A 10571-nucleotide genomic window follows, 5' to 3' on the forward strand; every position below is an offset into this window, starting at 1 on the left:
CTACTTCTTTCTCAGCTCCAGCTTTTTCAATCAACTCTTGAGTTTGTTCGGGATTAGCAACCTCTCCAGACCTCAAAGTGATTACCTTTACCTGCTCCTTAGCTTCCTTCTTTCCTGGCACTTCAGTGTCACTAGGTAGTGTACCAGGCTGACGATTTAGCAAGGCATTGGCAATTTGTCCAATTTGATTTTCCAAGGTCTTGATAGAAACCGCTTGGCTTTTGCACATAAGCTTCAACTCCTCTAATTCAGATTTTTCATTAGCTGGTTGTAGTTGGAGTTGTTGTTTTGGTGCATACTGCGGTTGCTGAAAACCAGGGGGGTTGTACTGCTTAGATGAATACTGATGATAAGGCTGTTGAACCGTATTCTGAGCATTGCTCCAACTGAAATTAGGATGATTGCGGTTGTTTGGATGATAGGTGGCTGGCACAGGTTGCTGCGATCGCTGGAAGTTACTCATAAACTGAGCTGATTCATTAGATATTGCACACTGATCAGTCTCATGGGCACCAGCACAAAGCTCACAGATACTAGTGATTTGATTAACTCCATAATTAGCCAAAGTGTCCACCTTTATTATCAAAGCCTTAAGTTGGGCAGCTATAGCAGTTGCTGCATCCAACTCCAGAATTCCTGCAACTTTTCCCTAAGTCAGTCTCTGGGAAGGATTCTGGTATTCATTAGCAGCCATCAGTTCAATAAGTTCGTAAGCTTCATCATAGATCTTAGCCCACAAGGCTCCTCCTGATGCTGCATCAAGCATGGGCCTAGAAGTAGGACCCAATCCATTGTAGAAACAGTTGATAATCATCCAATCAGGCATGCCATGGTGTGGACACTTCCTTAGCATCTCCTTATATCTATCCCAAGCCTCACACAGAGATTCTCCAGTTTGTTATGCAAACTAGGTAAGAGCATTCCTGATTGCTGCAGTCTTCGCCATGGGAAAAAATTTAGTGAGAAACTTTTGAGCAGGATCTTCCCAAGTTGTGATAGAACCTGCCGGTAGAGAATGTAACCAGCACTTAGCTTTGTCCCTCAAAGAAAATGGGAAGAGTCGCAGCTTGATAGCATCTTCAATCACACCATTGAACTTGAAAGTTTCGCATATCTCGATGAAATCCCTGATGTGCATATTGGGGTCTTCGGTAGGAGAACCCCCAAACTGAACTGAGTTCTGTATCATCTGGATCGTGCTTGACTTGATCTCAAAAGTGTTAGCTGCGATGGCTGGTTTAATGATGCTAGACTGAATGTCATTAATCTTAGGCTTAGAATAGTCCATCAAAGCCTTCGGATTTTCTGCTTGATCACCCATAGATACTACAATTAGCTCTTCAACTTTCTTTTCTTCTTCTACCTTCTTTTTTTCCTCAAAAACTTCCCTACGAACTACCACAAGTTCTTCCACGGCTTTATCTAGTGTTTTCTTACGAGTACGAGAACGCGTATGCATACACCCTCGCTAGATCACCTAAAATAAAACAAGGAAACAAATAAGTAACAATGTCCGAGTCAATAAACTTTAACGACCATTGATGGAAAGCACATAAACTAGTAATTAACACTCCAGTCCCCGGCAGCGGTGCCAAAAACTTGTTAGTCGCTAAACACACGCTAATATTATACGCAAGTATACGAGTTCGCAAGTAGTATAAGATATAAATAAAATTCGATCTAACAGAGACTATATTGGTTAACTATCTAAATTATGCACCTAAGCAACAATGTATGGTTATTATTCAATGCTAAGACAATAACAAAGTGAGGATGTGTATAACTAAGAATTACGCTAACAATTATAACTAAGAGAGTAAAATAGACTGGATTAATTTATATGACAAACATGGGATTCTAACTTCATTAAGTAATTCATTCAATAGTTTTATTAATCTCAACCTTAGCATGTAATGGTGATGATACTAATCAGATAACACGAAACTGATAAACGCCAACTTTCGTTGCGCGAGTACCATTCTACCAGACATCTAAAAAAGGGATAGACGCTGAATATGCACTAATTATATTGAGATCCTAAATGTCTATAGAATCTGACAACCTAACGGTTTAAACAGAAGTTATCTATCTTGATTATATAGGGTAAGTAAGATGGTTAAAATTACCTACGAATCATGCATAACAATACATGAACTTATGCTAGCATGGCAAGTTCTAAATCCTTAAATTCACTTTCGCTTCATTAAGAATTAACACGCTATCTTATAAGTTCGCGATGCTCACAAGACGAATAAGCACAACCATAACTAGGATATCATACAATCACCACACACTAAGGCATCAAATAATTTAACTAAAGAAATCCATAAATAAATCCGATAGAACCCCACGATAACGATTAGCCCATAATCGAACTCATTGCCAACGTGGGTTCCAATGAAAACATGAAATAACAAACGTATTCTTTATACGAATAAATAAAACCAAGTACACACAAGAATATAGGTTCAGCAAAACAAGAAACAAGCATCCAAATTACAACTCAAAATAAAGATTCATAAGAATAAACTAGATCGTCTTCGCCTTTGTTGAATTGTGCCAAAAGGTCTCTTGTCGTTATCTCCTTCCTTGATGTCTTGAAAACTCTGAATATCTGAATATATCTAAAAAACAACCTAAGTTATGTTTATATAGCAGTCCATGCATTCCCAGGAGTCCATAATTCGAATTGAACAAGAATCAGGATTTTTAAATCCTGACCCAGAGCGGGCGCGCGCTTCACCAGCGCGGGCGCGCTAACTTTCTGTTCCCCCGGCGCGGCCGCGCGCAACACTAGCGCGGGCGCGCCTGCCTTCTGCCAAAACTTATTTTTTTCTGCTTCTTTATTCCTCGCAGCTTCGAGCCAATCTTTCAAGTTTTTATTTCAACACATCCTAAATACCATATTAGCATCAAAATAATGCTAATTCACCTGATTCACGAAGTAAAGCCTGAAATGCAAAAACACTTGAAAATACGTTAAAACACAAATAACTTGAGTACAAATACAACAACTCAAAGCTTATTAGAGCATACATAAGTTTCATAAATGCCACTTAACATGTGTGAGAAAACTCATTTATCTCTCTCAAGAAAACAAATTTAATATATAATTTTAACTAGCTTTCCTTGTCATCAATCCATGTCTCTTCCATAATCTACCATCCATTCTCTTTTAATCTCCACCATTCAATCCACCTAAATTCTACAATAAATAAACCCCCAACCCAACCCAATTTATTCAAGCTAAGAGCCACAAAGTTGCTGGAATTTACAAGAGGTATACTCTCTTTATCTCTTTCAAAATTCTATACACCTACTTTTTCTCAAAAAAAATTCTCTCTTTTATATATTATCATATATACAAGGTTTTTGTTCCAAAAGCTTAGATTCACCCAACCAAGCTTCCTCCCACAAAGTGAGCTCATTTACTACCACTCCCCGGCCTCCCGAATGGTTGCCCAAGTTCGTCCAAAGTGTCAAAATCCTGCCAAACCTCTGGTGAACTTTTTTGGTGAACTTTTTCGTGTGTTTTCCAAAAGTGATAACTTTAAGCTTCTTATTTGAGTTCTTTTTATTTGAGCTTTATACTTAATTTCTCTACTTCATCTTAAGCTTTTATACTATATCTCTTATAAAGAACGTCCTCAAAGGTAAAGAGAACTAAGATTCGAACTCAGATTTGAACTCAGATTTGAACAAGTACTTGATCTTCGAAAAGAAACACATAAATAAAAATATCTATAAATCAAAGTACTTAATCTCCAAGGGTAAGATTTTATTTGACATAACTTAACAAGTTGGCCAATTAATTGTACTTTATTTATCTCGATCTTGGCCAACACATATCGTGCATATTAAAGATTATGAAAGTATCGTATAATCCCTACTAATATCTTTAGTGTTCTGATGGGTTATATTCGATATAAACACTTCATAATCTGTCAAATATCAAGACGGATTAAGTTCATGAGTTAGCTAATCACTTGCATTTTATTTATCTCGATCTTGGCTAACACATATCATGCACATAAAATATTATGAAAAGTATCGTATAATCTCAACTAACATCTTTAGTGTTTCGTGGGGTTATAACTCAAGATATATATAAACATTTCATAATTATCCATCAAATTTAAAGACGAATCAAATCCACGAGCTAGCTAACTAATTGCACATAATTTATCTCGATCTTGGCTAACACATATCGTGTATATAAACAATTATGAAACATATCGTATAATCCTACCTAACATCTTTAGTGTTCTGTGGGATTATAATTCGATATATAAACTATTCGTAATTATTCGTCAAACTTCAAGAAACACAAATCTTAAGCCAATTACTTGCACTTCATTTATCTTGATCTTGGCTAAAATGAATAAATCATATGTAAGGAATATGTTGTAGGCTTGATGATAACTTATCAAAATACTCTAAGTAGATAAGTTAAATATTTTTGTAGCTCTGAACGGATGGCCATATTATTTATCCGTTGAAATAGTAGCTTATATGAATAAGTTTGTAGCACATTCTGTATACTAGAATAGTTGGGGGGGGTTTGGGAGTTTTAGTTATTTCTAAGTCATGTTGACTACTAGCTAGATATACAAAATCAGAGGGTTAAGTGTAAATATAAAATGTCTTGTAATTTTGTATAAATGAAAGAGTATCAACTGCTATGGGAATAACTTCAACTTCTAATCTACAAAGCTTTAACGGATGAGCTAGTCGAGTTTCAATGGATGAGCCAGTCAAGTTTCAAAGGATAACATGTTGTAAAAGACATGCTTATAGTTCAACAAGACTAAGACATCTTGCCAACCCTAAGTAAGTTCTATTGTTATCTTAATTTATATTTTGTACTTATAACACTTAAAGTCTGTAAAAATACAAAGGAGCAGACTAGATTCTTTTTCCTAAAACAGTATCAAGCCTAAGGATTCTATCTGGAAGAAGATCAAGAAGATCATGCCTCAGAAGAATTTTGAAGAAGCTTGGAGTTGAATAAATCTGTTTGGAGAAAAATATTCAAAGTCAAGATCTCTACAAGTCACATATTTAATGTTATAGAGAAGTCATTCGAGAACTCCAAAGCGTACCGACGAATGAGGAACATCCATCGGGATAGTAGTTTGGCTATCCGACGGATGATTGCTGTTAGGCACATCCGTCGGGATACAATCACTACTCGACGGATGAGCAATATCCACCGGGATAGAAGAAATGAATTTGGAGTGGAGAAGTCAGGAAAGCTACTAGAGAACTCAGGAAGATATCGACAAGCCAAGTTGAAGAACTGAAGATTGGAGATATCAACAAGTCATTCGTTCACTAGAGAACTCAGAGTTATCGATAAGTCAAGTTTCATTAGAAAACTAAGACTTATCTACAAGTCAAAGTGAAGATGTGAAGACTACAGATCTCGACAAGCTGAAGACCTCTACAAGCCAAAATAGATATAGAGTGCTATAGATCTCGATAAGCCTATGTACTTATCGAGATGTCGAGTGTTCTATAGATCTAAACTGGAGATCTCGAGGTATAGTCTCAAAGTACATAATTGCAGATCAGTTCAATATCCAAGATAAACAATCAACAAAAAATCCAATAGCTGGATTGACAAGTCTACAAAAAACAGTTTGAAGAGTGTGCAAAATCAATGGCAAAGATTAACTGACAGAGGAAGATTAAAGTAAACACGGGATGTCAAAGATATGCTAAACCAGAAATGGAAGATTTGCTTTTCTATAAATAGAAATGACAAGTGATAGTTTAGTAAAGCTAATAGCATGTTTATTATCCACTGTGTAAACCAACAGCTAACTAAGTTATAAAGTTAACACTGGTCCTTAAGTCAGAAGTAACAATTTACCCCCTATATGTGTTATTCATTTCCTAACAAGTGGTATCAGAGCAAGATCTGAAAGTAAATAGATTCAAGATCTTGGAAGAATGAATACAAAAAAAATCAGTAGCATCAAAATTCCTACCTTTGACAAAGCTAACTACACTCTTTGGAAAAAGAAAATAATGCTGTTTATCAAGATGGCCAATCCACTCTATATTCAAATCCTCAAGAATGGACCCTTCATTCCTATGGTAAGAGTTGAGGAATCTAGAGATGGAGACATGGTCATACCAGCTCATTATGCTCCAAAAGTCCCAGCGGAGTATTCTGACCCTGAAAAGGAGAAAGTCTCCCTGGATAGCAGCTTGCAATTGATATTGATTGAGTCACTTGACAATGTGATGTACAACAATATTGTCAACTGTGACACTGCCAAGCAAATATGGGAGTAGATTGAAATAATCTGTGAAGGAACTGAGGAGGTTAGATCTAATCAAAGAAGGATACTGATTTCACAGTATGAGGGTTTCCTGACTAAGCCTAAGGAAAACATTACTGATGTGTTTGAAAGATTCAATAAGATGATAAATGACTTGCAGCTTCATGACAAATACTATAAAGCTGAAGAGGTGAATCTAAAGTTCTTGCTTACTCTTCCTGACCATTTGGAACGGAAAATCTCAGCAATCAGGGAAGGGAGAGACTTGAGCAGAATAACTCTGGAAGTTCTATATGAAATTCTCAAAACATATGAACTAGAGATGATTCAAAGGCAATCATTGAGATCTGGCCAAGGACATGTTGTAGATGGTTCAAGTGATTTAATAGTAAATGAAGGTCAAACATCTAATGATGAACCAAGATCTCATATTCCAGTTGCCTCAACAAGTGAGCAGGGAACAATTGATTCACAGGAGCAAGTCATACTAGAGTTGGAAAAGGATAAGTCTATACTCTTGAAGAACTGGATAAGCTAGATCAGTCAATGGCCTATTTAGCTAGAAAATTCTCTAACATTAGAGTAAAGAAGGCAAGGTACCTCAGGAGTAAAGGACAATTCTTCAACAAACACAACAGCTGGAAAGAGAAAGGGAAGTACAATTCTGACAACACGAGTGGTTACAAAACTAGATTTGTTGAAAGATCTAATATAAGGTGCTTCAATTATGATGAACTGGGCCACTTTGCTACATAATGCAGGAAACCCAAGAAGGAAAAGAAAGACAAAGCTTATCTTGAACTGGAAGCAAAATATGAAGCTCTTCTGAAAAAGCAACAAAGCAAAGCTTACATTACGGAGGGAAATAGTTGGGATGATTCAGATAATGATGAAGAAGTGGAAGTTGGAAACTATGCTCTAATGGCTTTGGAACAAGGTGAATCATCCTCATCAAAAGCACATACACCAACTCTTACCACTATTGATTTAAACGTGAATCAATACAAGGAAACTGTTGAAAAGATGAGCACAGAAATGTTTCACATTCACACAAACATGGTTGCTGCTAATGAAAAAGTTAGCAGATTAACAAAGATAAAGGAGAAGCTCGAGAATGAGAAGCAAGAAACTGAATTGTTGCTGGTTGAGCTTGAAGCTTTAAAACAAGAAAATGCTTATCTCAAGAACAAGCTCAAGTGTGCAAATGAAATTGAAGAAGTGTTAAGGGAGAAGCTAGAAAAGAATGAAGTAAAGATGAAATCTTTCAGAAATGCATCTGAACTGGTCAGACAATATCATAAGAAGAATAAGCCATGTGCAAACATTGCTATTGGCCTTGACTATGATGACATGAGTGACAAAAAGAAGACTATAGGTGACAAAGGGAAAGCAAAGAAGACTGAGAATGCTCCAACCTTTTTGAAAGAGGTTAATGAACCTATATTCAAAGCATGTGTAGTCAACTTCAGCGAAGAAGAATTGATTATCAAGCAAGAAATTGCTAACGAAGATAAAGAAAATAAAACTGAAGAATCAGTTCAGTCTTCCAATACTGAAGAGAAGCTTATCAACAAACAAAGTCCCAAGACTCCTGTTCAAGAAACCAAAAATGAAGATACAAGAAAGAAAAAGAAAAATAGAAAAGGGAAAATAGGGATAAACAAAGGCAATAATTTCACTTATGTTGCAAATGCTCCTAGAAAGAAATGTGAAAAATGTGGCTCTACAAATCATCTAACTCACCTTTGTAAGAAGGTTGTTAGCAAGCCAGCTGAAGGAACTTGCAAATATAATGAAGCAAATTCAAATGATCCCTATTCATTCTATGACAAGTTTGACTGCATTCCTTGCAACTTGAAAGTAATGAAGAGTTGCCACAAACTAAGAGTAGGCCTTAAAAATACATGGAATGAGCCCACATCAGAAGAAAAATGTGCACAATAGTCACTGAATTCTATCTCTTCTAAAATAACTCATTCTACTTCTGCAGAACAAGTTACTAAGAAAAAACTACCCAACACTGCTTGGGTTTCCAAACACACTTAAGACTCAGTGTGTGCAGGGCATAGTGAAGAGAGTCATCTGGATGTGGATATTCCAGGCATATGACAGGTGGTAAAGCCCTGTTATCACAGTTTGAGGAGAAATCTGGCCCATTGATGACCTTTAGAGACAACATCAAAGGATTCACAATGGGATATGGCAAGATTGTTCTGGAAATTTTGTCTTTAAATGATGTAGCACTGGTAGCTGCTCTTGAAGTGAATCTTCTCAGAGTTAGCATTTTGCAGACAATGGTCTCAAGTCTTATTTAACAAGAAAAATGCATTGTTATCAGCAAGAAAACTGGCGAAGTTGCTCTGAAAGGAGCAGGGGATGGAAGCTTGGTTGTTGAAAATTTTGACTCAATAAATAAGGATGGTATTTGTTGTTTCTACACCAAGGTATCAGGAGAAATAAAGAAGCTCTAAAATAAAAATCGGTCTCACTTGATTTTCAAGAAAATTAACACCTTGTCAAAAAGGGAGTTGGTAAGAGACATGACTAAGATGGAAATTCCTCTAGTTGAAGTTTGTGAAATCTGTCAGATTAAGGAAATGTAGAAACTACTCAACAAGGGAATCATGGAAATGGAAGCTCATCTCATACACATGAATTTAATTACACAACCTCAGGGGGAGAAAGAGGATCTTCAGATACTGGAAGGAAGCTCAACTTGGGATTATGGTATCCCAAGGGAATAAGTTTTGGAGCTGTTGGTCTCTTAGATACATATTTTGCTGGATGGAGGGTTGACAAAAAGAGTTCCAGTGGAAGCTGTCAATTTTGTCTTTCAAAAGACTTGTATCCTGGTATAGCATTAAGCTCATTCTTGTACCAACAGAAAAACAATTAGCTGATATTTTTACTAAACCTGTGGATGAAGCATCTTTCACTAGATTTGTAAGTGATATTGGATTGCTTAATTCTTCATCCTAAGGCAAGAACTCAGCTAACGTTTTGCAGCAGATTAATATCCAGTAAATCAAAATTAAATTGATTAAATTGGAAATTAACTGAAATATGAATTATAAATATTTCAGAAATCTCTGCATATTTATTTTTCAAATTTAAAATTAACTTGGAATTTTTCAAATTCCAAGAAAACTGCTCAGTTGTTAATTTACATTCTCAATATGTAAAATTAACACAAGGCAGAATTACAAAAACCAAAAGTATATAGAGAACTGAATTCTCGATAAGTATAAATTGACTTCTCGACAAGTCATTTCAGGACTTCTCGAGTGAGTCCTCGATAAGTCAATTTACTGACTTCTCGAGTGACTTCTCGATAGGCTTAAAAGTGACTTATCGATAAGTCCTTGTAGAGCTCTCTAGTAATGTTTATTCACAGAGTTCTCTACAAGTGAAATTTCTGACTTATCGATAACTCAGAAGTGAGATAATTTAAATTGATAAATTATTTTGGTAAAATACTTTTGGAAAATTTATTCTAATTTTATTTTAAATTTATTTAAATAAAAGTTAGAATTAGTTCAGACCACTTTTTGGACAAACTGGGTAGTTATTTGACATCTCGATAAGTCAATTCTGAGTTCTCTAAAAGAGTAACTTAAAATGACTTCTCGATATGTACTTCTCTTCTCAAAATGACTTCTCGATAGACAAACTCCAAATGTCTATTTTTGAGTTCTCGATAAGTCATCTACTTTTACTATAAATACACATACTTCTCGATACATACTCTTACTTACAAGTTTCGAGATTTAAGAGTGACCTAGCTTTAAATCCAAAACCATTTTCTCTCTCGTTTTTCATCCTTTCTCGGAAATTTTTCTTACCCATTCATTCTCATCAATCAACAATGGCCCAAATTGTTGCAAGGACATTTATCCCAGAGAAAGGAACCAAATATCTTTCTTTTACTGATACAAACCAAGCCCCGAATAGTTTTATGGGGTTTGTGAAGCTGCTGGCTGAATCCTATCTTGCAGCTGCTTTGACTGCTAATACAGTACTGTATCTAGATGTGCTGCATGAATTCTGTACTACAGCTGTAGTGAGGACCGATGTAAACAACAACTCTCTTTCTATGGTGGTGACATGCACAATTGGAGGCCAACTAATAGAATTAAATTATCAAGATATGAATAGAGCTTTGGAGCTGCCAACTGAGAATCTGGTGGAGGTACCAACTCCTGATGAGCTGACTAAGTTCATGGACCTCATCAACTATGGTAGGAGAATCAACCTGTCAAGCTTAAACATAATCAATCTAAG

At 36.0% G+C, this 10571-nt stretch overlaps 1 non-coding gene across 1 annotated transcript; it reads left to right on the forward strand.

Moving 5' to 3' along the window:
• The first annotated feature begins 824 nt into the window (after positions 1–824).
• Positions 825–931, forward strand: LOC141716452 (small nucleolar RNA R71). Its single transcript, XR_012573162.1, has one exon. It is a non-coding gene; the product is annotated as a small nucleolar RNA R71 (small nucleolar RNA).
• The last annotated feature ends 9640 nt before the right edge of the window (positions 932–10571 follow it).

This window comes from Apium graveolens, chromosome 3 (assembly GCF_009905375.1).
Source record: "Apium graveolens cultivar Ventura chromosome 3, ASM990537v1, whole genome shotgun sequence".
In the NCBI taxonomy this organism is placed as follows: domain Eukaryota; kingdom Viridiplantae; phylum Streptophyta; class Magnoliopsida; order Apiales; family Apiaceae; genus Apium; species Apium graveolens.